The sequence below is a fragment of the Palaemon carinicauda genome, unplaced genomic scaffold (genome assembly GCF_036898095.1).
Source record: "Palaemon carinicauda isolate YSFRI2023 unplaced genomic scaffold, ASM3689809v2 scaffold85, whole genome shotgun sequence".
Taxonomy (NCBI): Eukaryota; Metazoa; Arthropoda; class Malacostraca; order Decapoda; family Palaemonidae; genus Palaemon; species Palaemon carinicauda.
The window spans coordinates 162,192-189,961 of record NW_027172149.1 but is presented as its reverse complement, the minus strand read 5'-3'; the positions used below and the strand labels follow the sequence as shown (position 1 = coordinate 189,961).

The 27,770-nt window shown below is 35.7% G+C and overlaps 1 long non-coding RNA gene across 1 annotated transcript in view; it reads left to right on the top strand.

Moving 5' to 3' along the window:
• LOC137637564 (uncharacterized) overlaps window positions 1–27,426 on the top strand; it is a 128,853-nt gene extending 101,427 nt beyond the window's left edge. Inside the window, exon 3 of the long non-coding RNA XR_011043706.1 lies at window positions 25,336–27,426. This is a non-coding gene — a long non-coding RNA (uncharacterized lncRNA). The remainder of the gene's footprint in view (window positions 1–25,335) is intronic.
• Window positions 27,427–27,770: the final 344 nt, after the last annotated feature.

The window sequence follows — 27,770 nt, the reverse complement described above, 5'->3', positions numbered from 1 at the left end:
TTTCTTTCCAGTAGTGATATTCTAATAATCCATCTCGCCATCCTCATCTCGATTTCTTTCAACAGTCCCTCTTCTCTTCTCCTAAGTGCCAAGTTTCTTACTTAGCAAGGAACTGGAAGAATAAGTATTAAGAGGTAGTAAGAAAACGTTATCAACGTGATAATAAAGCCTGATGATTGTCTTGTAGATCTTCAGTTTGAGTCTTAAAGACATTTTCCTTTCTAAAACAATTTGATTACTTCTCTCCATATTCACCATGCTTCTTTCTCTGTGACTCACTGCTTTCTTAGTATTATCCTCCATTTGTTAATATTGATCCAATGTAGTTTAAACTCGTTGTTCTGTTATATCACTGTACCATCTTCCCCTTGAATGTTTACTTTTTCTTATACTTCTCATCTACTAATTATCACTGTCTTTCTGATGTTCACCTTCATTCTTTTCCTTTCAAGAGTTCCTTTTCATGCTAAAAATCTTTTATGTAGGTCATGTATGTCTATCAACACACTCAACCTTCCTTTTACGGTTTTTCTGGTATCTTAAATACAGTTTCCAAAAGCTTTAATCCTTTGTAGTTCCCACAGTTGTTTTTTGTTCATACAATTTAATCATCCAATTCTCTTCCTATTCACTTGATATTTTCTCTACATCCCAAGTCTTTTCCAATAGTGTGTGCACCCACTCAACTTAGTCAGCTTTTTAATATTCATACTCTGTTACTACCTGTAACTCAATATTTTTTACTCAATGTTACCCTTATATTCCTGACTTATTGAGTTTTTGGCAAAGGTAGACATTCCTTTCAGCTTCCATTATATCTGATGTGATGACGTTAATCACAAAGTCAAAGATGTAGGGACCAAAAGCTAATCCTTAGTGTAGAACAACTCTCTTAAAAATTTCTGTACTTCTTGATCATATAACCTCCACCACTGTATCTTTAGCCATGTTATCTTTCCCACGTCTTAACTAGTCTGCTCTTAAAGCCTGACAACAATAAGCTGCATTGCATACTTACACTGTTGCCCTTTTTTGTCTTGAAATTTATCACTTCTGTTAGACGGCGCCTTCACAACAGTATGTGTTGTTAATTGTCGTAGAAAATACCATTGCAAATATACTATTTCTGGGTCGACCTGTGTCGCCCGGTGAAAAGGTCCTTCTTGTCACTTTTCTGATATAAACAACTTCCAAATATACCAGAGAAAGTTAAAGCGTGGAATGCAGAGGTTACTACCCTCGCGCGAGCACCCCTAAGGGCGTCGTGTATAAAGAAAGGGCGTGTGAAAGCCACTATTCACAGGTCGTCTTCCATTTAGAATATTCCTTCGTCAATATACACAAGTGGGGTGTGCCGACACAGCGGTCCTAACTATACCAACCTGAGCCACCCCACCGACGCCCGACACCAGCGCCATCTGTCATCCTTCTTTTTGGACTCGAGTAGCGTGCTACCCCCTTTGCGTGTGCTGTGATTTAGCGTTGTTTTGGACTGTTTTCCACCATGGCTGAAGCTCTCCTTACCCCTGCACCAATGTTAAGTACCCTAGATTAATTTTTCAATATCAGTGTCTTGGTATTTATGCCTTTCTTGCCGTTTTTGCGTGTTTTTGTTTGTGCGGTCTGCGGCTTAGGCAGCCATTAGCGCGTCTTCAACGCATTGTTTACATCACGCATCGTTTATATTGCATTTGGGTATATTTATATTTCTCATGTTCAGGTTCATTTCTAGTTTATTATTTTTAGTCCTTGAACCTACTTGTTACGATTTATTTCGTTTTTAACATGATTCGCTCCCGAGTCCGATTTTGTTGTAGACGTTAGCGAAGAATAGCGTTCGGGACGGGGGGGGACGTGAATGGCGGCTTGAAGAGCAGGCCTGGGGTATTTCACCTAAGAAAGGGGTTGACTGTAACACGACATGGCCGCAAACACTAAAATAACTAAGCACTAGAATAGCTAGGAAGAGATAGAGTAACCCACGGCACACAGTAAAAATAATAAAATTAATTATACGAGACGAGAGAGGGGGAGAAACCAGCCTCTTCCGGGGGGAACTAATTCCAAGATAAATGGATAAGATAATTGGGTAAAAATCCTAAAAACCGGGGGAAACTCCAGCCCCTCTTGTTAGGTTACTATACTCAATCCTAGTAAAAAATATGAACCCTAGTAAGGTAAAAATCATAAAACACATGTAAAAACAAACCGGTCCGTAGAAGTACAAAGGACTTAAAACTAGGTCTCATGTAGACTAGTCAGCAAAGAAGAGACGAAGATGGCCATGTAGGAAAGGAAATCCTTCCAGAGTAATGAAAGTGAAAGTAAAAAAAAAATGTCACGAAAACATACAAGTAACAACTAATAGCCGAGCGCTATTCTTCGCTAACGTCAACAATAAAATCGGACTCGGGAGCGACTCATGTTGAAAACGAAATAAATCATAACAAGTAGGTTCAAAGACTAATAATAATAAAACTAGAAATGATCCTGAACATGAGAAATATAAATATACCCAAATGCAATATAAACGATGCGTGATGTAAACAATGCGTTGAGGACGCGCTAATGGCTGCCTAAGCCGCAGACCGCACAAACAAAAACACACTAAAACGCCAAGAAAGGCGTGAATACCAAGGCACTGATATTGAAAAATTAATCTAGGGTACATAACATTGGTGCAGGGGTAAGGAGAGCTTCAGCCATGGTGGAAAACAGTCCAAAACAATGCTAAATCACAGCACAAGCAAAGGGGGTAGTACACTACTCGTGTCCAAAAAGAAGGATGACAGATGGCGCTGGTGTCGGGCGTCGGTGGGGTGGCTCAGGTTGATATAGTTAGGACCGCTGTGTCGGCACACCCCACTTGTGTATATTGACGAAGGAATATTCTAAATGGAAGACGACCTGTGAATAGTGGCTTTCACACGCCCTTTCTTTATACACGACGCCCTTAGGAGTGCTTGCGCGAGGATAGTAACCTCTGCATTCCATGCTTTAACTTTCTCTGGTATATTTGGAAGTTATTCATATCAGAAAAGTGACAAGAAGGACCTTTTCACCGGGCGACATAGGTCTCTCCCCAGAAATAGATTTTTACTTCGTAAAAATCCCTTAGTTTTTCTTCGTTCATTTTTCTACTGCTGTATCCTTGGTGATGCTTGTTGATATTTACATGACGACATTCAATGTGGCCATTTAGGTCACCTATAATGAATATGGGGTACTTTCTTCCAATTTATTTGATGTCCTAATTTCATCCCTATCTCTCATTGCATTCAAAATTCTTATGCTCACCACAGCTCTTATGTTAATCTCCTTAGCTCTTCACCTTCTCTTTTGTTACTCAAAAGATGCCTACTTACTTCCTCTATGTAACATGTGCCTCTTCCTCACTAGGCCTGGTCATTTAAAAGTACCCATCTTCACCTACTGGACTTGTTTCTTTAAACTCACATTTCCTTGATGCAGTAGCGTTCAGGATACTATACATGTTTTTAGCATATATGTTTCCCTTATTCAGATGGTTATCTTTTCACCAGCCTTCTCTGTTTAACTGGGCTTTGGACCTCTTCCCTAACCATTCCACAGTCCAACACAGTACCAACTTTTCTCCATTCTTTAGTCCAATCCATCATCTTAAACATTTAGCATTCCTAGCCATGATGCTAAATCCCACATGCTTGTTCCTTTTACATAAAAGTTTATCTAATTTTAACACTTGATTCATTAATACCTGGTTTTATGGTTTATATTTTACCATTAAAATAAATTAACATAGTTAGATCCTGCATGTTCATTCATTTCAGTACTCCCCTCCCTACCAGTATACCCTCAGACTGTGGTTTTTGTGTCACTAGTCCTGATAGCCTTAACAGAGGTTCTTGGTTTTCTTCTGATCAATATACAGAGAACGCTGTCATCCTATTCCTCCTTAAGGCTTTTTTGATATTACGTGCTCATTAGAAAATTGTTTCTCAAAGGTAACAGAAATGTGTTATCTCAAAGACTTGAATGCTCTCTTCCATACATAGGCTTCTGATACATTTCCGTCAATGAAAAAGTCATATTTTTGAGAACTTTGGCATCGCTTGTGACCCTATCTGTTAAATAGTATATTATACATAGTTCAGAGTTCATCCGTACTACTTTCCCACAGCATACATATACAGTAGTCAATTTCCACACTGTACTTGCAGTCTTTGGGGTGTATGTATGATAGCAGCCACCTGTATGTATTATTACAACTAACTTAGAATACGGCAGCGTAAGGGGACCCCCTGTTAGGGAAGTAGGTAAGGACACGGCTTGTAGGTTAGGTTAGGGGGGAAAATTTAGGTTAGTCGATGTCCATCTTTAATCCACACAGAAGGAACTGGCCGCTGACATACAAAGGCTCCCAATCTTTATACAGTCATGCCTTAAGTGGGGTTTACACGGTCGAACAGTTTGTCGAACCCCATTGTTGCACATGCTTGTCAAATGGCTCGTAGAGGTGGTCAGAGCCACAAATGCATAAGGTTTGTGGACAATAAAGCCCTGCCCACAAAAGGCAGGCGAGAACAGGCTTTCCTTGAACCGTTTGACTAACGTCTACAACCAAATACACCATTCACACGTTCGAACATCACTCCAAACACTTGTCGACGAAGCGTTCGACCGTGTAAACCCGCCTTTATAAACGACTAGAAAATGTGACGAAAATTCTCGCATTTTTTATGCACGAGAGAGGAAATGGCCGCTGATATACAAAGGCTCCCAGTCTTTACTTCCTCTCCTAGGCACTAACAGGTTTTAATTAGTCTCTCTAATCCAGGGTTCCAGTTTTAATACCTTTTCTATAAGAAGATACTGCCAACCTGCTAACACTAAGTAGTTTATACAGTGTATAGTAGCTCAAAGGTATCTTCATATCTATACTCTTATGTAGCTAAGTTTATCGCACTGTTGAGCAGCTCAGGACTGAACTTGTACAGACTTGAACACTTATTTCAAATTTATCTGATACGTTTGTCATTGATTTCACTCTAGCTCTTGTGTTATAATGCAGAATCTTCACTAACTCGATGTGTTGCCCTGACCAACCTCTTGTTGTCATATCTAGGTAATGTCAGGATGCCAGAAAACTTTCAATCAATCAATCAATCATATCTAGGTATTGTTACATGCCATTCAAAGTTATACAATTATGTTTCACAGTCTGCTTTTCCTTCCTTTAAGGTACTGTTCTTTTGCAGTAGAGTACTGTAGTTATACCATAAAGACTGTTTTTAATACCTTTTGGAAGTAAATAAATAGATAGATGCCAGTTTTTTTCAAAATAGCCTCGGCCATTTCTCAAACTGCTGCTGCAGTTAACTCGAGCATTAATATTTCTTTTATTCATTCATAATTTACTGTATCTCCCCTTCTTTTATGCTGTCTATAAATTTCTGGTTTTGGTCTGAATTAGCTTTTTTATGACTTACTTTTAGTAAATAATTAGTTTTGGGAGCCTTTTTAGCTTCCTGAAATGTTGTATTACATTCTGCCAGTTTCTTTATCATACAGTATCAAGGTAGTTTCCTTATTCAGTTGGTTTAAAAACAACTCCCCTTATTGTTCCAATGTCTTTCTTTTTCTTCATCCTTTATATACTTTTTATCTTCAACTTTTAGATCTCTAACCGTATTGCTTTTTTGAATAATTCCAGTTTTGTTTTGTTGTGTTGAGATCCCTCCTAAATTGTCTTCTTTTGTTTTTTAAGTTCTTGATATCTTGATGGTCCCTCCATAGCAATAGTTTCTGGATTAACTGATTGAGTAAGTGCAAAGTGTTGGGACTCAACTTTATTCTGGTTTCTACAGCAGAATGTTTTCAATGTTTCCTCTCAAAGTCATCGTATTCAAATACAGCACTCTACAATGTTGAATAAACTTTCTTTTTTTCCACTTTATTGTCATATAAAGCACACCTCATAGCTTCCTTTTTTATTCTATATTTGCCTTTCAATTTTTGCATATTTAGTCCAACCATTTCCTTTATTGCATTTATTGTTATTGTCTAACTCTACCTGATTCTTATTTTGATCTTGTTAGTCACTTTGTATGGCAGAGTCCCACCCCACTCGCATCTCTTCTCACCACATCCATCCATCTGATCTGCAGATGCCCCACACTCCTACTCCCCATTACTTTCATGTTCTTAGCTTTGTTTATTGTTTCCACCTCCTCTCCTCTCTTCTTATTACATGGGCTTAGTATCTCAAAAGAGCTTCCTTAGTCGTATCTTTTATGTTACATATAACACACATTCTTATATCTTAACTCTCCTTCCTTTCCAGTAGTGACATTTTAATAATCCATCTCGCCATCCTCATCTCGATTCCTTTCAACAGTCCCTCTTCTCTTTTCCTAAGTGCCCAAGTTTCTTACTTAGCAAGGAACTGGAAGAAAAAGTATTAGGAGGTAGTAAGAAAACGTTATCAACGTGATAATAAAGCCTGATGATTGTCTTGTAGATCTTCAGTTTAAGTCTTAAAGACATTTTCCTTTCTAAAAAAAACTTGATTACTTCTCTCCATATTCACCATGCTTCTTTCTCTGTGACTCACTGCTTTCTCAGTATTATCCTCCATTTGTTAATATTGATCCAATGTAGTTTAAACTCGTTGTTCTGTTATATCACTGTACCATCTTCCCCTTTGATTGTTTACTTTTTCTTATACTTCTCATCTACTAATTATCTCTGTCTTTCTGATGTTCACCTTCATTCTTTTCCTTCCTAGAGTTCCTTTTCATGCTAAAAATCTTTTATGTAGGTCATGTATGTCTATCAACACACTCAACCTTCCTTTTACTGCTTTTTCTGGTATCTTAAATACAGTTTCCAAAAGCTTAAATCTTTTGTAGTTCCCACAGTTGTTTTTTGTTCATACAATTTAATCATCCAATTCTCTTCCTAGTCACTTGGTATTTCCTCTACATCCCAAGTCTTTTCCAATAGTGTGTGCACCCACTCAACTTAGTCAGCTTTGTAATATTCATACTCTTTTACTACTTGTAACTCAATATTATTTACTCAATGTTACCCTTATACTCCTGACTTCTGTGAGTTTTTAGCAAAGGTAAACATTCCTTTCAGCTTCCATTATATCTGATGTGATGACGTTAATCACAAAGTCAAAGATGTAGGGACCAAAAGCTAATCCTTAGTGTAGAACAACTCTCATCCTTAAAATTTCTGTACTTTTTGATCATATAACCTCCACCACTGTATCTTTAGCCATGTTATCTTTCCCACTTCTTAACTAGTCTGCTCTTAAAGCCTAACAACAATAAGCTGTATTGCATACTAACACTTTTGCCCTTTTTTGTCTTGAAATTTATCACTTCTGTTAGACGGCACCTTCACAACAGTATGTGTTGTTAATTGCCGTAGAAAAGACCATTGCATTTCTTTGTTCATTTTTCTACTGCTGTGTCCTTGGTAATGCTCTTTGATATTTACATGATGACATTCAATGTGGCCATTTAGGTCACCTATAATGAATATAAGGTACTTTCTTCCAATTTATTTGATTCATTCCTATCTCTGATTGCATTCAAAATACTTAATGCTCCTCACAGCTTTTATGTTAGTCTCCTTAGCCTGGTCTCCTCTTCATCTTCTCTCTTGTACTCAAAAGATGCCTACTTACTTCCTCTATGTAACATGTGCCTCTTCCTCACTTAGCCTGGTCATTTAAAAGTCCCCATCTTCACCTACTGGACTTGTTTCTTTAAACTCACATTTCCTTGACGTGGTAACGTTCAGGATACTATACATGTTTTTAGCATATATGTTTCCCTTATTCAGATGGTTAGCTTTTCACCAGCCCTCTCCATTTAACTGTGCTTTGGACCTCTTCCCTAACCATTCCACAGTCCAACACAGTACCAACTTCTCTCCATTCTCTATTCCAATCCATCATTTTAAACATTTAGCATTCCTATCCATGATACTAAATCCCACATGGTTGTTCCTTTTACATAAAAGTTTATCTAATTTTAACACTTAATTCATTAATACTTGGTTTTATGGTTTATATTTTACCATTAAAATCAATTAACATAGTTAGATTCTGCATGTTCGTTCATTTCAGTACTCCCCTCCCTAGCAGTATACCCTCAGACTAAAAGTAGTTTATCCGGTATATAGTAGCTCCAAGGTATCTTCATTTTCTGTACTCTTATGTAGCTTAGTTTATCACATTGATTAGTGGCTCAGGTGTGAACTTATCCAGACTTGAACACTTATTCCAAATTCTTCTGATACACTTATTTTTTTCACTATCTCTTGTGTTATGATGCAGTAACTTCACTAGCTCAAAACAAATGTTTCACAGTTCTTACAAGGTATTGTACTTTTGCGGAAAAGTGCTGTAGTTACTTCGTCAAGACTCTTTTTAATATCTCTCGGAGGTAGTGAAATAGATAGATGCCAGTTTTTCAAAATATCCTCAGCCATTTCTCAAACTGCTGCTGCTAATATATCTACAGTTAACACAAGCATTCTTATTTCTTTAATTCATTCACAATTTACTGTATCTCCCCTTCTTTTATGTCATCTACAAATTGCTTGTTCTGGTTTTAATCAGGTTTTTATTACCTACTTTTAATAAATATTTTTTTGGGGGGAAGCCCATTTATTTTTTTTGGGGGGCAGCCCTTTTAGCCTCCTGAAATGTTTTATATTCTGCCAGTTTCGTTATCATACAGTATCAAGTTATTTTCTTCATTCAGATGTTTTAAAAGCAACTTTTATTGTTAAAATGTCTTTCATTTCTTCATCCTTTATATACTTTTTTATCTTCAACTTTTAGATCTCTTTAACCACATTGCTTTTTTGAATAATTACACTTTTGTTTGTTGTGTTGAGATCCCTCCTAAATTGTCTTCTTTACTTTTCTAAGTTCTTGATATCTTGATGGTCTCTCCATAGCAATAGTTTCTGGATTAACTGATTGAGTAAGTGCAAAGTGTTGGGACTCAACTTTATTCTGGTTTCTACAGCAGAATGTTTTCAATGTTTCCTCTCAAAGTCATCGTATTCAAATACTGTACTCTATAGTACTGTACAAGCTTTCTTTCTCCACTATTTATTGTCATATAAAGCACACCCAATAGCTTTTTTTTTATTTCATATATGCCTTTTAATTTCAGCATATTCATTCCAACCTTCACCATTGTTATTATCTCATATATTGAATTTAGTTAATTAAGAAGTCTCCCTCTCATCCCCTCCAGGGAATCATGGCATAGTCATTTTTATAATACACACACAAACCAACAGCCTCAAGAAGTTTACAGGAATGAGGTTTCAAACTCTGAAAGTATCATATAAGATTAGCCTTGCTTCAACTTTCCTTATGCATGAAATTCTTAAGGGTGTTTGACATCCCTTTACAGCAATACCACCTTGGCAGACTCCCTTTATTTCAGACATTAGATAACCCTACATATATTTCCATTTCTAGATAGTACCTTGTTCATATAACGAAACAGATCTAAGCTGCCAGTCTATTACTCTGTTACTACTTGTTTCACTTTTTTCCTACTCAAATGTCTGACTTGATTATTTTCTTGCTTCTTAGAATAGATACTCCTGACTTCTTTGGAATTGTGGCAAAGGTGGACTCTCCTTTGTCTCCCTTTTATCTGACATGGTACCGTTAGTTACAAAATAAAGGCTGTAAGAAATAACAGCTAATCCCTAGTATAGACAAATTCTTTACCTAAACTTTTTTATGCTTCTGCTTGCGATTGTTATTTGTTGTGGGTGCCTCTGTTTACATATAATATACCAATCTTTAGCATCATTTTCAGAAACTCCCTTCTCTCATATATCATGATAGTTCTTGCCTTGGTACCAAGTTATATAGGCCTTTCTGTTTTTCTCTATATTTTTCCATTTTCAAATCACGAATAGTCCTTAGTCATTTCTGCTTTTCTCTGTATTCCATTTCATGTCCTAATGCATAAATTGTATCTTCTGTACCCTTATAGCAGTTTCCTTATTCTGTCTTCGGTAATTATTTCATAAATCTTCATTGTGTAGGATATCGATTCTACCTCACTAATTAGAGCAGTCATGTGAATCGCATTTTTTGGGAACCAGTCGTCTATTCCTCCAGTGGTATTCTCTCTTGGTGATAGATGTTACACATCAATCCCTTCACTCTCCAAATACTCTCCACACCTCAACTGCTGTACCTTCAGTTCATGCTACCTTTCTCTCCTTTACACTTTATCCTATTCTCTCCAAATCTCATTTCTGTTTATATATCTAACTTGTCCTACTTGTCCGTTATTCTTTTAGGGTTCTCTTCATTGACTAACTTCCAACGATTATCCCTTCCATCTCATTCTAATATTCTGCTCCTTTATCTCTTTGATGTACACCTAATTTTTAAGTTTCTTCATGGGAGTGTTTACTCTCTTGTGTATAATCTTTTGATCATTTTAGCTTTCAACTCAAGCATTCTTATTTCTTTTATTCATTCATAATTGAGTGTATCTCCCCTTCTTTTATGCCATCTACAAATTTCTTGTTCTGGTCTTAATCAGCTTTTTCATGACCTACTTGTAGTAAATATTTAGTTTTGGCAGCCCTTTTAGCCTCCTGAAATATTGTATTATATTCTACATTTCTCTATCATACAGTATCAAGTTGTTTTCTTTATTCCGATGTTTTAGAAATAACTCCCTTTATTCTTCCAGTGTCCTTTTTTTATCCCTTTTATACTTTTTATCTTCACAACTCTTTGATCTGTATAACCGCATTGCTTTTTTGAATAATTACTCTTTTCTTTGTTGTGTTGAGATCCCTCCTAAATTGTTTTCTTTTCTTTTCTAAGTTCTTGATTTCTTGATGTTCCCTCCATAGCAATAGTTCCTGGATTAACTGAATTAGTAAGTGCAAAGTGTTGGGACTCGACTTTATTTTGGTTTCTATAGCAGAATATTTTTAATGTTTCCACTCAGTCATTGTATTCAAATACTGTACTCTACAGTATTGTACAAGCTTTCTTTCTCCACTATTTATTGTCATATAAAGCACACCCCATAGCTCCCCCCTTTTTTTTTATTTGATATATGCCTTTTAATTTCAGTATATTTATTCAAACCTTCACCATTTTTATTATCCCATATATTGAATTTAGTTAATTAAGAAGTCTCCCTCTCATCCCCTCCAGGGAATCATGGCATAGTCATTTTTATAATACACACATAAACCAACAGCCTCAAGAAGTTTACAGGAATGAGGTTTCAAACTCTTAAGTACCGGATAAGATTAGCCTTACTTCAACCTTCCTTTTGCATGAAATTCTTAGGGGCGTATGACATCCCTTTACAGCAATGCCACCCTGGCAGACTCCCTTTATTACAGACGTTAGATAACCCTACATATATTTCCATTTCTAGATAGTACCTTGTTCATATAACGAAACAGATCTAAGCTGCCAGTCTATTACTCTGTTACTCCTTGTTTCACTTTTTTCCTACTCAAATGTCTGACTTGATTATTTTCTTGCTTCTTAGAATAGATACTCCTGACTTCTTTGGAATTGTGGCAAAGGTGGACTCTCCTTTGTCTCCCTTTTATCTGACATGGTACCGTTAGTTACAAAATAAAGGCTGTAAGAAATAACAGCTAATCCCTAGTATAGACAAACTCTTTACCTAAACTTTTTTATGCTTCTGCTTGCGATTGTTATTTGTTGTGGGTGCCTCTGTTTACATATAATATACCAATCTCAGCATCATTTTCAGAAACTCCCTTCTCTCATATATCATGATAGTTCTTGCCTTGGTACCAAGTTATATAGGCCTTTCTGTTTTTCTCTATATTTTTCCATTTTCAAATCACGAATAGTCCTTAGTCATTTCTGCTTTTCTCTGTATTCCATTTCATGTCCTAATGCATAAATTGTATCTTCTGTACCCTTATAGCAGTTTCCTTATTCTGTCTTCGGTAATTATTTCATAAATCTTCATTGTGTAGGATATCGATTCTACCTCACTAATTAGAGCAGTCATGTGAATCGCATTTTTTGGGAACCAGTCGTCTATTCCTCCAGTGGTATTCTCTCTTGGTGATAGATGTTACACATCAATCCCTTCACTCTCCAAATACTCTCCACACCTCAACTGCTGTACCTTCAGTTCATGCTACATTTCTCTCCTTTACACTTTATCCTATTCTCTCCAAATCTCATTTCTGTTTATATATCTAACTTGTCCTACTTGTCCGTTATTCTTTTAGGGTTCTCTTCATTGACTAACTTCCAACGATTATCCCTTCCATCTCATTCTAATATTCTGCACCTTTATCTCTTTGATGTACACCTAATTTTTAAGTTTCTTCATGGGAGTGTTTACTCTCTTGTGTATAATCTTTTGATCATTTTAGCTTTCAACTCAAGCATTCTTATTTCTTTTATTCATTCATAATTGAGTGTATCTCCCCTTCTTTTATGCCATCTACAAATTTCTTGTTCTGGTCTTAATCAGCTTTTTCATGACCTACTTGTAGTAAATATTTAGTTTTGGCAGCCCTTTTAGCCTCCTGAAATATTGTATTATATTCTGCATTTCTCTATCATACAGTATCAAGTTGTTTTCTTTATTCCGATGTTTTAGAAATAACTCCCTTTATTCTTCCAGTGTCCTTTTTTTATCCCTTTTATACTTTTTATCTTCACAACTCTTTGATCTGTATAACCGCATTGCTTTTTTGAATAATTACTCTTTTCTTTGTTGTGTTGAGATCCCTCCTAAATTGTTTTCTTTTCTTTTCTAAGTTCTTGATTTCTTGATGTTCCCTCCATAGCAATAGTTCCTGGATTAACTGAATTAGTAAGTGCAAAGTGTTGGGACTCGACTTTATTTTGGTTTCTATAGCAGAATATTTTTAATGTTTCCACTCAGTCATTGTATTCAAATACTGTACTCTACAGTACTGTACAAGCTTTCTTTCTCCACTATTTATTGTCATATAAAGCACACCCCATAGCTCCCCCCTTTTTTTTTATTTGATATATGCCTTTTAATTTCAGTATATTTATTCAAACCTTCACCATTTTTATTATCCCATATATTGAATTTAGTTAATTAAGAAGTCTCCCTCGCATCCCCTCCAGGGAATCATGGCATAATCATTTTTATAATACACACATAAACCAACAGCCTCAAGAAGTTTACAGGAATGAGGTTTCAAACTCTAAGTACCGGATAAGATTAGCCTTACTTCAACCTTCCTTTTGCATGAAATTCTTAGGGGCGTATGACATCCCTTTACAGCAATGCCACCCTGGCAGACTCCCTTTATTACACACATTAGATAACCCCACATTTATTTCCATTTTTAGATAGTACCTAGTTCATATAACCAAACAAATCTGAGCTGCCAGTCTATTACTCTGTTACTACTTGTTTCACTTTTTTTTCTACTCAAATGTTTGACTTGGTTATTTTCTTGTTTCCTTGAATTGATACTCCTGACTCCTTTGGAATTGTGGCAAAGGTGGACTCTGCTTTGTCTCCCTTTTATCTGTCATGATAACGTTACAAGATCAAAGCTGTAGGGAATACCAGCTAATCCCTAGTGTAGACAAACTTAATCCTTGAACTTTTTTATTCTTCTGCTAGAGGTTCTTATTCGAGTGGCTGCCTCTGCATACATATCCTGTACCAATCTTTAGCATCATTTTCAGAAACTCCCTCCTCTCTTATATATCATGATAGTTCTTGCCTTGGTACCAAGTTATATAGGCCTCTTTGTTTTTCTCTAATTTTTTAAAATTTCAAATCATGAATATTCCTTAGTCTTTTCTCCTTTTCTCTGTATTCCATTTCCTGTCTTTATGCATAAATTTTATCTTCAGTACCCTTATTGCAGTTTCCTTATTCTATCTTTGATAATTATTTCATAAATCCTCATTATGTAGAATATCAATTCTACCTCACTAATTAGAGCAGTCGTGTGAATCGCATTTCTTGGGGGGATCAGTCTTCTATTCCTCCAGAGGTATTCTCTCTTGGTGATAGATGTTACACATCAATCCCTTCACTCTCCGAATATTCCCCACACCTCAACTGCTGTACCATCAGTTCGTGCTACCTGTCTCTCCTTTACACATGATCCTATTCTCTCCAAATCTCATTTCTGTTTATATATCTAACGTCCTACTTGTCTGTTATTCTTTTAGGGTTCTCTTCATTGAATAACGTCCAACAATTATCCCTTCCATGCCATTCTTATATTCTGTTCATTTTGACAAGTTCTTCTGTTCTTTATCCGTTTGATGTTCGTCCAATTTTAAGTTTCTTTATGATTGTGTTTTTACTATTGTGTATAATCTATTGATCTTTCTATCTTTTTATACAACTCATATACCACTTAACTTTGCCCTTGCCACAACCTTTTTTTTTTCCTTTTGTACTTTTCGAAGCCAATCTATTTTTCTCTTGATTTATTCCTATCATAATACTCACTCTTACTTTTTTCTTATTTATCTTTTCCTGTATATTATAGTTCCATCATCAGTTTTACATAGCATTGGGTGGTCCTCTACCAAACATCTCCCAAAAATCCCTTTTTGGTTCTAAGAATCGTCATCATATTTCTATCTACCGTGTATCCATGTCTTCTGCTAATCCAGTGTTATAACAAACCCATTCCTTCAATTTCTTATCTCTTGATCTCATAACCTCTCCCTCTTTATCTTTGGCTATCTTATCTTTTCTACTTTCTCAACTAGTCTTATCAAAATGTCTGACACCATTAAGCTGTGTTACATACTAACACTTACAACTTTTTTGTTTTGCAATCTTTCACTAGTTGATTCTCTTTCACCACAGAAATTATTATTGATTGTTTTATCAAAGGCCACTGCAAATATACCAAGAGTTCTCCTCCTTCATTCATTTCTTCATTCATTTCTGTCTTGTCTCCTTGGTGAAGCATGGAAATGTTGGAGGTTCAGGAAACATGAATGGAGTTGGGTTGATTCAGGTAAACAAGAGTATAAATTCTCTTGCTTGAGGGTACACTTGGGTACACTATTCTATCTAATTTCTCTTTTTCTTGTTTTATTAAAGTTTTTATAGTTTACAAAGGAGATATTTATTTTAATTTTGTTACTGTTCTTAAAATATAGTTTCCTTGTTTCCTTTCCTCACTGGGCTATTTTCTCTGTTGGGGATCCTGGGCTTATAGCATCCTCCTTTTCCAACTAGGGTTGTACTTTAGCAAGTAGTAATGATAATAATTGGTTAAACCCACAAGTTTGGAAGAACGTGTAATGAATAAATGGAAATTATTTCTGAGAAGAAATGGGTGTTTGGGTAGATATGATGATGTGCTTGAGTCAAAAGTAGAATTAAATGAGGTGAAAATACATCTATAGATAATGGATGTGGTGTAGATATAACATACAATAATTCTCATAATTCTACATTATTATTATTATTATTATTACTATCCAAGCTACAACCCTAATTGGAAAAGCAAGATGCTATAAGCCCAGGGGCTCCAATAGGGAAAAATAGCCCAGTGAGGAAAGGAAATAAGGAAATAAATAACTGAAGAGAACAAATTAACAATAAATCATTCTAAAAAAAGTAATGTCAAAAGAGATATATCATATATAAACTATTAACAACGTCAACAACAAAAATGTCATATATAAACTATAAAAAGACTCATGTCCGTCTGGTCAACAAAAAAGCATTTGCTCCAACTTTGAACTTTTGAAGTTCTACTGATTCAACAACCCGATTAGGAAGATCATTCCACAACTTGGTAACAGCTGGAATAAAACTTCTAGAGTACTGCTTAGTATTGAGTCTTATGATGGAGAAGGCCTGGCTATTAGAATTAACTGCCTGCCTAGTATTACGAACAGGATAGAATTGTCCAGGGAGATCTGAATGTAAAGGATGGTCAGAGTTATGAAAAATCTTATGCAACATGCATAATGAACTAATTGATCGACGGTGCCAGAGATTAATATCTAGATCAGGAATAAGAAATTTAATAGACCGTAAGTTTCTGTCCAACAAATTAAGATGAGAATCAGCAGCTGAAGACCAGACAGGAGAACAATACTCAAAACAAGGTAGAATAAAAGAATTAAAACACTTCTTCAGAATAGATTGATCACCGAATATCTTAAAAGACTTTCTCAATAAGCCAATTTTTTGTGCAATTGAAGAAGACACAGACCTTATATGTTTCTCAAAAGTAAATTTGCTGTCAAGAATCACGCCTAAAATTTTGAAAGAGTCATACAAATTTAAAGAAACATTATCAATACTGAGATCCGGATGTTGAGGAGCCACCGTCCTTGACCTACTTACAATCATACTTTGAGTTTTGTTAGGATTCAACTCATCTCATCTGTATTCTTAAATTTCATTATTTTGTTTCCTTGTATTGGTCAGGTTTGAATGTTTTGCATTTGAAATATTTCCAAGTGTTCATTTTAATCTTTTTGGGATATATATAGTATTGTCTAGTAGTTTCTTAGTCCCTCTGATTTCCAATTTCAGTATTTTATTTCTTCAGGTGGTTGTCGAATGTTAGGTTTTCTTAGATTAGAGGGGTTAGGTTTGGTTAGGTTAGGTTAGGCTAGCATTTCTTTAGTTTTTTCAATGTCTTATTCTGTTAATATTTCTTTTTCATTTTCTTCTTTCAAATACTTGGCCAGTACAAATTAGCATGATACAGACAATGAAAAGCAACCCACATTTCATATATAGTCCCTATAAGGTATTGCAGAAGACCTTCCATTCAGTTTAATTTCACCTTTCTAAACTTCACATGACATTTATCCAGAATTTTTTGTTCACACACTTCCGTCTTCTCACTTGAATTTCTGATTCAATAGTATTTCGTTTCATATATTTTTTTATCATCGCACACACATTTTGCTTATTCGTATCCTTCATCTTTTGTTATCTGTTAAACTTGCTGCTGAAGATTATTGTGTCATTTCAGTCATTCTATACTCCATATTTGTCCTCCAGTGCATAAACACGCTTATTCCTTACATTCTGCTGCGATGATATAGATGTCTGCTTTCATTTCATTCAAAATCAGCTGCTTATTTTCCCACTATTTGCATTTGCTCTGTAGTATTTTTTCCAGGGGAGATTTCTTCTTTTATCAGGTGGTTCTTTTCATTTATGCAAGTCACTATGCTTCTACTACTACTGCATTCAAAGTCCTATTCTAGCAGGTAACTTAAAGTTATTTGATAAAACTCTCTCTACAATATAAGATGCTTTTTAATTTATCTCATTTTACTAACAATCAACCTTCCATTTTGAATATCATCTTTCAGAATTTGCTCTTCTACTTTATTTGTATATTCTTGACTTTTTGCCTCCATATTTCTGTACCATTCAATATCTATCTCAGTTTTAGTCATGAGCACCACTTAAAAGAGTTACGCAAAGTTGCATTATAAACTTTCCACTACACAAATCCCACCCCCCTCTCAATTGTGCATATCTACAATATTATGTACCATAACAAATTAATCAAAGATGACTTCCGAACTCCCGTGAGTTAATGTAAAAGTGATGTCGTGAATTGTCACAATAAGACGCATACATTAAACCACCTCACTTTAAACTGTTCTCTACCTCCAACAGATCATCATTTTGTGTAGCTTCTGCATGCATATCCTGTTACACTTGAAACATTTTTCAGAAAGAATCTATTCTTTCATACTTCTCCATACTTTTTACCTTGATACCCAGTCATGTGTTTTTTCCTAATCATTGAATATTCTCTTTGTTGGAGGATATTGCTGACTCTAGACATAATTTTAATGTCTTTTCAACCTCCCTTTCTCCTCTAACTGCATTCAATGTTCTGTCTAATACTCTACATTTTTTTTTTTCAAATACACTTCATTCTAAATCTTAGGTTAGATTAAAGTAACGGTAATATCTAAACAAGACTGTGGTAACTTCTGCCTTCATAATTTCCATGTTTCTTGCCGTGTTACTTTGTGTATTTCTTTCTCAATTCTACAAATATGTTGTATCGTCTTCTCCTCTTATTTATGTACCTTTCTTCTTAGTTCATTTTATAGAAAGACTTTTCGTTGCTTTTTGTATGAAGTACAGGGACCAAAATAAAACAAACACGTACACTACAGTACTATTTTTATCAATTGAAGTATGCATATGCACTTGCCGAGTAGTTTTTGTTAAATCAATATTCAACAGACACTACACTAAACCACATATTTAGCAAGTGTAGCCCCTATTTGATACAATATAAAGCCATTTTCTTCAGTCTTATTTCTTTTTTTTTATTCTGAACTGTAAATGACATTCTTTCAGAATTTATTTTCCCACTTCTGTTGTCTCGCCCAAGTATGTTCAGTTTACGGTTTGCTACCATCCCCTACTCTCTTGAGTACCTCCTGTAATATTCTTCCAAAAAGTTAACAATAACATTCACTTGGTGATTATACTGTTATAGTCATCCATATATCCTTATAGGGCTTGAACATTGAGACTTGTTCTTTGTACTTACTCCCTTCATTCTTTGCTTTCACATCCACTTGAAATTCATAATCCTACACAATCTCTTGACGCATTGTCCTCTCTGAGGCATTAATTTGCTAATCTTGATTTCCTGGGATGCCTGTTAGAAACTTCTTATGCTTGTTCCTTTTACATAAAAGTTTATCTAATGTTGACACTTGATTCATTAATACCTTGTGTTATGCCTCATATTTTATGAGTAAAATCAATTAACATTTGTTAGATCCTGCAAATTCATTCATTTCAGTACTCCTCTTCTTACCATTATACCCTCAGGCTTTGATCTTTCTGTCACTATTCCTGATAACCTTAACAAAGGTTCTTGGTTTTCTTCTGAGCAATATACTGAGGACACTTTCATCCTTTTCCTCCTTCAGGTTTTTTTTTTATGCTCAGTGCTCATTAGAATATTGTTTCTCAAAGATAACAGAAATGTCTCAAAGACTTAACCCTCTCTTCCGTAAATGGTCACCTAATTCAGTTCTGTCAAGGAAAATCTTGTGCTCCATATATATTTGTGTGAACTTTGGCATTGCTTGTGACCCTATCTGTTAAACAGTATACTGTACATAGTTCAGAGTTCATCCATACTCACAGCATACATATACAGTAGTCAATTTCCACACTATACTTGTAGTGTTTACTTCCTCTCCTAGGCACTAAAAGGTTTTAATTAGTCTTGCTAGGTTTTAGACGTCTCTCCAATCTATGGTTCCAATTTAAAATCTTTTTTTATAAGAGGATACCGCCAACCTGGTAACACTAAGTAGTTTATACACTATATAGTAGCTCCGAGGTATCTTCTTTTCTGTACTCTTGTGTAGCTAAGTTTATCACATTGTTAGCGACTGAAGGCTAAACTTATATAGACTTTATACACTTATTTCAAATTCGTCTGATACACTTGACATTGTTTTCACTCTAGCTTTTGTGTTATGATGCAGTAACTTCACTAGCTCAATGTGTTGGCCTGACCAACCTCTTGACTTCATATCTAGGTATTGTCACCTGCCATACAAAGTTATACAATTATGTTTCAGTCTGCTTTTTCTTCCTTCAAGGTACTGTACTTTTCCAGTAGAGTACTGTAGTTACTTCATCAAGACTGTGTTTAATACCTCTTGGAAGTAGCTAAATAGATAGATGCCAGTTTTTCAACGTATCCGCAGTCATTTCTCAAACTGCTGCTGCTAATGTATTCACAATTAACTCGAGCATTCTTATTTCTTTGATTATTTCATATGGGACTGTATCTCCCCTTCTTTTATGCTGTTAACATAATCCTTATCCTGCTCCTCTGGTGTCTATAATTTTTTGTTCTGGTTTCAGTCGTCTTTTTGATGACTTACTTTTAGTAAATGTTTGTTTTGGCATGATTCAGTCACAAGTTCTCCTTATTAGGTGGTCGTCTACCAAATATCTCAACTTTTGTCTTTGCAATTTTTCCCTTCATTCATTTCTCTCGTATTGTGTCCTCATTGAATCCGGATATTTTAATTGATACTGTACATCCAGTGCGCCGATTTAGTTCAACTCCAGTGACAGTAATCATTAATCTAATTCTTTTGAAAAAATATCGTCCATATCTCTCCACTTTTATTTTCCTAATTTAGGTTTTTTTGGCAATATTCTTTTGGCAATATTCTTTTGTTTCATAAATTCTCACTTGTGGATTTCTCTTCTCATTTTGTTAATGTGTTATTAACTTGACTCGACTATTTCATATACATGTCCTTTATGCTAACTTGTTCTGCACCATTTCCAATATTACTTAATTTTCAGTTCCTCTTCCTTAGCAATTTCCTGTTTGTTGATATTCTATTCTATTTCTCCTTATATTTTACTAGAGTCTTTGTATTGTAACTTGATTTGAGATTCTTTATGGTGTATATTGTAATTATTCCTTCTTCAACCTCTTCCTTTGTCTTGCAAAGTCTAATGCAGTACTGTACCAATTTCTTTATATTTCCTATCTCGCTTCATCTACGTAAATACCTACCCTTAATATTCATATTGCATATGTTACATAATATTCTACCTGCTTTTAAAATTAATTCTTTGACCATTTATGTTATGGTTCCTATTTTGCTACTGAAATTCACAAACTTATATACGATTTTGAAATTTATTTCAGAATTCTTTATAACTTTCTCTAATTACCACTACACTTTTCCATTTCATGTACTTGACATTTAGATTTAGCTTAAGGACTTATTTTATCTTTCCTATTTTCATCTCTAATGTTATTTTTCTTTCAATCTTATGTTTACATATGTTAACACCTTTGTTCTTCATTATCTATGCTTTTGAAACATTTAAATTTGAATAATCTATTCACCTCAGTTAATGTGTTGCAAATAATTTTCCTACTTGCTATTTGAAAAAACATTTTGCTTGCTGTATTTATTTCCACCATGTTTTTCTTCACTTTTTAGTCTATATTTACTTCCTATTCTTGTGTTGTTAGTTTGTTCTATAACCACATCAGTGGTGTATCTTCGCTTTGCTTCCAAAGGACCATTTTTGTATTTTTTAATAGTCTATCTATCTATATACCAAGGCACTTCCCCCAATTTTGGGGGGTAGCCGACACCAACAATGAAACAAAACAAAAAGGGGACCTCTACTCTCTATGTTCCTTCAGCCTAATCAGGGACCCAACCGAGTTCAGCTGGTACTGCTAGGGTGCCACAGCCCAACCTCCCACATTTCCACCACAGATGAAGCTTCATAATGCTGACTCCCCTACTGCTGCTACCTCCGCGGTCATCTAAGGCCCCGGAGGAAGCAGCAGGGCCTACTGGAACTGCGTCACAATCGCTCGCCATTCATTCCTATTTCTAGCACGCTCTCTTGCCTCTCTCACATCTATCCTCCTATCACCCAGAGCTTTCTTCACACCATCCATCCACCCAAACCTTGGCCTTCCTCTTGTACTTCTCCCATCAACTCTTGCATTCATCACCTTCTTTAGCAGACAACCATTTTCCATTCTCTCAACATGGCCAAACCACCTCAACACATTCATATCCACTCTAGCCGCTAACTCATTTCTTACACCCGTTCTCTCCCTCACCACTTCGTCCCTAACCCTATCTACTCGAGATACACCAGCCATACTCCTCAGACACTTCATCTCAAACACATTCAATTTCTGTCTCTCCATCACTTTCATTCCCCACGACTCCGATCCATACATCACAGTTGGTACAATCACTTTCTCATATAGAACTCTCTTTACATTCATGCCCAACCCTCTATTTTTTACTACTCCCTTAACTGCCCCCAACACTTTGCAACCTTCAGTCACTCTCTGACGTACATCTGCTTTCACTCCACCATTTGCTGCAACAATAGACCCCAAGTACTTAAACTGATCCACCTCCTCAAGTAACTCTCCATTCAACATGACATTCAACCTTGCACCACCTTCCCTTCTCGTACATCTCATAACCTTACTCTTACCCACATTAACTCTCAACTTCCTTCTCTCACACACCCTTCCAAATTCTGTCACTAGTCGGTCAAGCTTCTCTTCTGTTTCTGCTACCAGTACAGTATCATCCGCAAACAACAACTGATTTACCTCCCATTCATGGTCATTCTCGCCTACCAGTTTTAATCCTCGTCCAAGCACTCGAGCATTCGCCTCTCTCACCACTCCATCAACATACAAGTTAAACAACCACGGCGACATCACACATCCCTGTCTCAGCCCCACTCTCACCGGAAACCAATCACTCACTTCATTTCCTATTCTAACACATGCTTTACTACCTTTGTATAAACTTTTCACTGCTTGCAACAACCTTCCACCAACTCCATATAACCTCATCACATCCCACATTGCTTCCCTATCAACTCTATCATATGCTTTCTCCAGATCCATAAACGCAACATACACCTCCTTACCTTTTGCTAAATATTTCTCGCATATCTGCCTAACTGTAAAAATCTGATTCATACAACCCCTACCTCTTCTAAAACCACCCTGTACTTCCAAGATTGCATTCTCTGTTTTATCCTTAATCCTATTAATCAGTACTCTACCATACACTTTTCCAGCTACACTCAACAAACTAATACCTCTTGAATTACAACACTCATGCACATCTCCCTTACCCTTATATAGTGGTACAATACAAGCACAAACCCAATCTACTGGTACCATTGACAACACAAAACACATATTAAACAATCTCACCAACCATTCAAGTACAGTCACACCCCCTTCCTTCAACATCTCAGCTTTCACACCGTCCATACCAGATGCTTTTCCTACTCTCGTTTCATCTAGTGCTCTCCTCACTTCCTCTATTGTTATCTTTCTCTCATTCTCACCTTCTTTTATTGTGTATTATCCTTTCACTCTTTTATCCAAGATCACTATTCAAAAAAAAAATCTTTCTTCAGACACAATTTGTGGTACACTGGATTTTGCACGTGCACCTCACACTTATTTCCAGATTAGTAGGGGTGCTTTTCATGCTTTAAATTCGAGTTACTATGTCTTTGGTCCTGTAAACTAAGAGTTGTATCCTTTATTTGACAGATTAGATTTTCTGTTATTCTTTTGTTACTTGTAACTCTCAACATTCTTTTTGTTTCAACCTTTTTATCCAGGTTTGTTATACCTTCATTCTTAATATTGTATAATCTAGCCCTTCATTCTTTCAGTTCTTTTGATTTTCTATAGTACATTATCACTCGCCTCATAATACCCCATTTAATATACTTTTAGAACCTTGTGCAATGTTAGCTGTTTAGTGATTAATAGATAGGTTCCTTTAGTAAAGCTTGTTCAATATAAGCAGTTTCATAGGATGCTGGTTATGTGTATCATCAATGTGCTTACTCTACTATGTTTTTTCCAGTTGCTTATATCTGTTTCCTTCTGCCTTCTCACGTGGGATCTGTGTTGAATCATACCCTTTTATCTTCCACTTCCTCTTTCTGTCAGGACTTGAAGGCTTCTTATTTTCCGATATGTAGTTTACAAACACTTAACCTTGATACTCCTTGTGTGTCAGTTTTACATATTTTTCTTCATTTTTCTATCCAAGATCTGGCCATCTACCACCACTGAGTCATTCACCTCCCTCTTCTAAATTTTCTCCTTTTACAGCATACATTTCTGGTATAAAAAATTCTATTCTTGTACATTGTTCAGTGCTACCCTCTTCCCCTTTAATACTACATATCCAGAAAGCTACTCTTACAACTATTTTTTTTTTTACTTCTATTCAGTCACCACTAGTATCATTATATAAATAATCCATCCTCATATGGACCTATTCATTCCCCTTTTATAGTTTTTTACAAATACCTATATGATTTATTAATCCATGCTTCAGATAGGACACTTTATATACATATAGAAATCTGAAGGATATTTCTTCCAGCACTCTTGTGTAGTTTACTCCATTGCTATGCGAACAAAGAACGCTTGCCTACACTTTGATAGACCTGAACATATATCTCAAATAATTTATAGTTTTATCAATTGAAGTGTGCATATGCACTTGCTTAGTAGTCTTTGTTAAATCAATATTCAACAGTCACTACACTAAACCACATAATTAGCAAGTGTAGCCCCTATATGGTATAACATAAAGCCTTCTATCCAGTCTTATTTCTTCTATTTTGAACTCTACTTGACATTCTTTCAGAATTTATTTTCCCACTTCTGTTGTCACGCCCAATTATGTTCAGTTTATGGTTTGCTACCATCCCCTACTCTCTTAAGTACCTCCAGTATTATTCTTCCGAAAAGTTAACGATGACATTCACTGCGTGATTATACTGTTGGAGTCATCTGTACATCCTTATAGGCCTTGAAAATTGAGACTTGTTCTTTCTACTTACTCCCTTGATTCTTTGCATTCACATTCACTTGAAATTCATAATCCTACACAATCTCTGACACATTGTCCTTTTTGATGCAATAATTTGCAAATCTTGATTTCCTGGAATGGCTGCTAGAAACTTCTTAAGCAGGTTTCATATATATCATCCAGTAAATGCTTCTTGTCTAATCTCCATTCCATAAGCATTTGTTTTTACAGTTACATTATCTTTCTTGTTTTTTCAAATCCATTCGTTCTTGTGCTATCTATCATCTTACTTTGCTCAGTCACTCACAATAATTCATCTGTTTCTTTATTACGCAATAATACACAATTTCCTCTTCTTGATGCACCATCTCATGATTTTTCATCTTCCATGCACATTTCTTCATAGCTTCAGATTGTAGTCCATTTAATAGCAATATCTAATAATTCACTCTCAAGTCAACCCATTATTAGTTTGGGAAATACTTTTTCCACATTGATCATATGCAATCGGGATTTTTAAAGTCTTACCATTCAAGAACTTATATCTTTAACAGAGAGAAAGGAAAATTTTTTTATTTTATACAGTATTTCTTTTTGCAAGACTGTACTATTAGCTTTTTTTAAACCATTCTCTATTTACATTTTTGACATCCTCTCTACAATACTGTATATGCATAATCAGTATACCCCAAGGTCTTTGCTTTTTTTTATTCTATCATTTTCTTTTCCTTCTTTACCTGTGGCAATTTATCTAAACCAGTAATACGTTTTATTCACTCGCCCTTTCTGTTTCTCCATTTTTGTTTCCTTAGTTTTTGTCATAACATTATTTCACGCTTTTTCTATACATGCATTCCTAAGATCTTCCATTATTTTGACCACATTCTCACCTAGTGTTATGCTGATTCCACCAGAGCAATGTCATCAGCAAACAGCACACTCAGAGAGACCACCTCCCTTATATCTGATGTGACGACGTTAATCACGAGGTCAAAGATTTAGGGACTTGAAGATAATCCATAGTGTAGACCAACTCTCACCTTAAACTTTCCTGTACTTCTGCCAGAGTTGCTTGTTTGTTTGGCTGCCTCTGCATACATATCCTGTACCAGTTTTTAACTATTCAGAAACTCCAATGTGTCTCAAATTCCTTCATACTTCTTGCCTTGGTACTCATACGCTTTATAGCAGGTGTAGTCCTTTCTGTTTTTCTCTATATTCTGTTTTCTCTCTTAATGCATAAATTACATGTCGTATATCTACCAGGCATAAGCCTAGTTGAATCCATCCTTATTGCAGTTTTCTGTCTTAGACATCTGGCCTCACTTCACAAATATTTCTCTACCCAAACTGGTGTACCATCAGTTCCTGCTACCTTTCTCTCCTTTGCATTGTATCTCATGCTCTTTTCATCTCATCTCTACCTATATCTGAAACTTGTCTTGCTTGTGGGTAGCGATATTCTGTTATTCTTTTAGGGTTCTCTTCATTCAATAACTTCTCGACAGGTATTCTTAGCCTTTTGTTCTTGTACATTACCCACCCTTGGTATGTTTGAAGTATGTCAAGATTTTAGTTGCTTTATTTCTACATTCCTATCTTGTGTTAAAATCTTAGATGTTTCTGATTTTCCTTGACAAGTAGGTAGTAGATTGGCCAAGGCATCATCCACCCATTAAGATACTACCACTTGAGAGTTATTGGGTCCTTTAACTAGCCAGACAGTACTACATTGGACCCCTCGCTCTGGTTATAGTTCATTTCTCCTTTGCCTACACATACACAGAATAGACTAGCCTATTCTTTACACATTTTTCTCTTTACTTATACTCATGACAACCCTGAAATTACAAACAATTATTCTTCAGTGAAGAGGCTAACTACTGCACTGTAATTGTTCAGTGGCTACTTCCCTCTTGGTAAGGGTAGAAGAGACACTCTAGCTATGGTATGCAGTTCTTTTAGAGAAAGACACTCCAAAATAAAAGCTTTGTTATCTAGTCTTGGGTAGTGCCATAGCCTCTGTACCATGTTCTTCCACTGTCTTGGGTTAGAGTTCTCTTGCTTGAGGGTACATTTGGGCACACTATTCTATCTTATTTTCCCTCCCTATTGTTATTTTGAATTTTGAAGTTTTTATAGTTAATATGTGAATATTTGTTTTACTGTTATTGTTCTTAAACTTCTCTTGTAGTTTATTTTCTTATTTCCTTTCCTTAATAGGCTATTTTCACCTGTTGGAGCCCTTGGGTTTATAGCATCCTGCTTTTCCAACTAGGGTTGTAGCTTAGTAAGTAATAATAATTATGGTAATAAATTTTCCTCACCTTTATGCTGGTATGGTACTATCCAAGTAAAGTACTGTAGTTACTTCATTATTAAGACTTACCATGCAAGCTCTTGCAAGTAGCTGATTTGATACATTCTAGTTTTTCAAGGTGTCCTCAGCCATTTCTACAGCTGTTTCTAATACTTTATATAACTCGGGCAGTCTTATTTCTCTTATTTTTTTTACGCTACCGTATCTTTCTTTTTTATATTATTGTTACAGTATAATTTTCCCACTGTTCTGGAATCAACACATTTCTTCTTCTTTTGTCAGCTTTGTGATGACCCACATTAGTAAATCACTTGTTTTGGAAGCTCAACCAGACCCTTTATCATACAATATCGAGTTATCTTCTTTCAGATAATTTAAAAACAACCTCTTCAATTGTTCCAATGTCTCATTTCTTTCACTTTCTTCATATACAGTTCTTTATTGTTAGGTCTCCCTAGCCAAATTGCTTTTCCTGAGTATTTATGCTTCTCCTCCCCATGTTGAGATCCCTCCGAAATTGATTTCTTTCCTTTTCTATGTTCTTGATTTTCCTATGGCCCTCAATAGTGGTAGACCCTGGGGTAACTCCTTGAGTAAAAGTTAGTTCAGTACAGTACTTGACTGTAATCTAGTTCCTACAAGATTTTTTTTTTTTTTTTTGTGTTTACCCCTTGACATCGTCGTCTTTTCCACCATTACCCCTACATGAGTTCACACATCAATTCCTTCTATTGTCTACCACTTGAAGTCACTGTAATACATATACTCTTTCATTTTATTATTTCCTTCATTTCCACGATTTGATACTTCTGACAACTTTGCGTTTGCAGTGAACGTGAACCTTCCTTTCAGCTTCCCTTATAGCTGACGTGATGATGTTAATCAAAGGGACAAAGATGTAGGGACTAGAAGCTAATCCTTAATGCGCTGTCATACTAGCAAATATTCTGTGGACTTTTTCTGGGTATTATTATCAACTTTTCAATTAAGTCAATGTCATTCTGTCCTGTGGCTATCGTAGCATTTGTA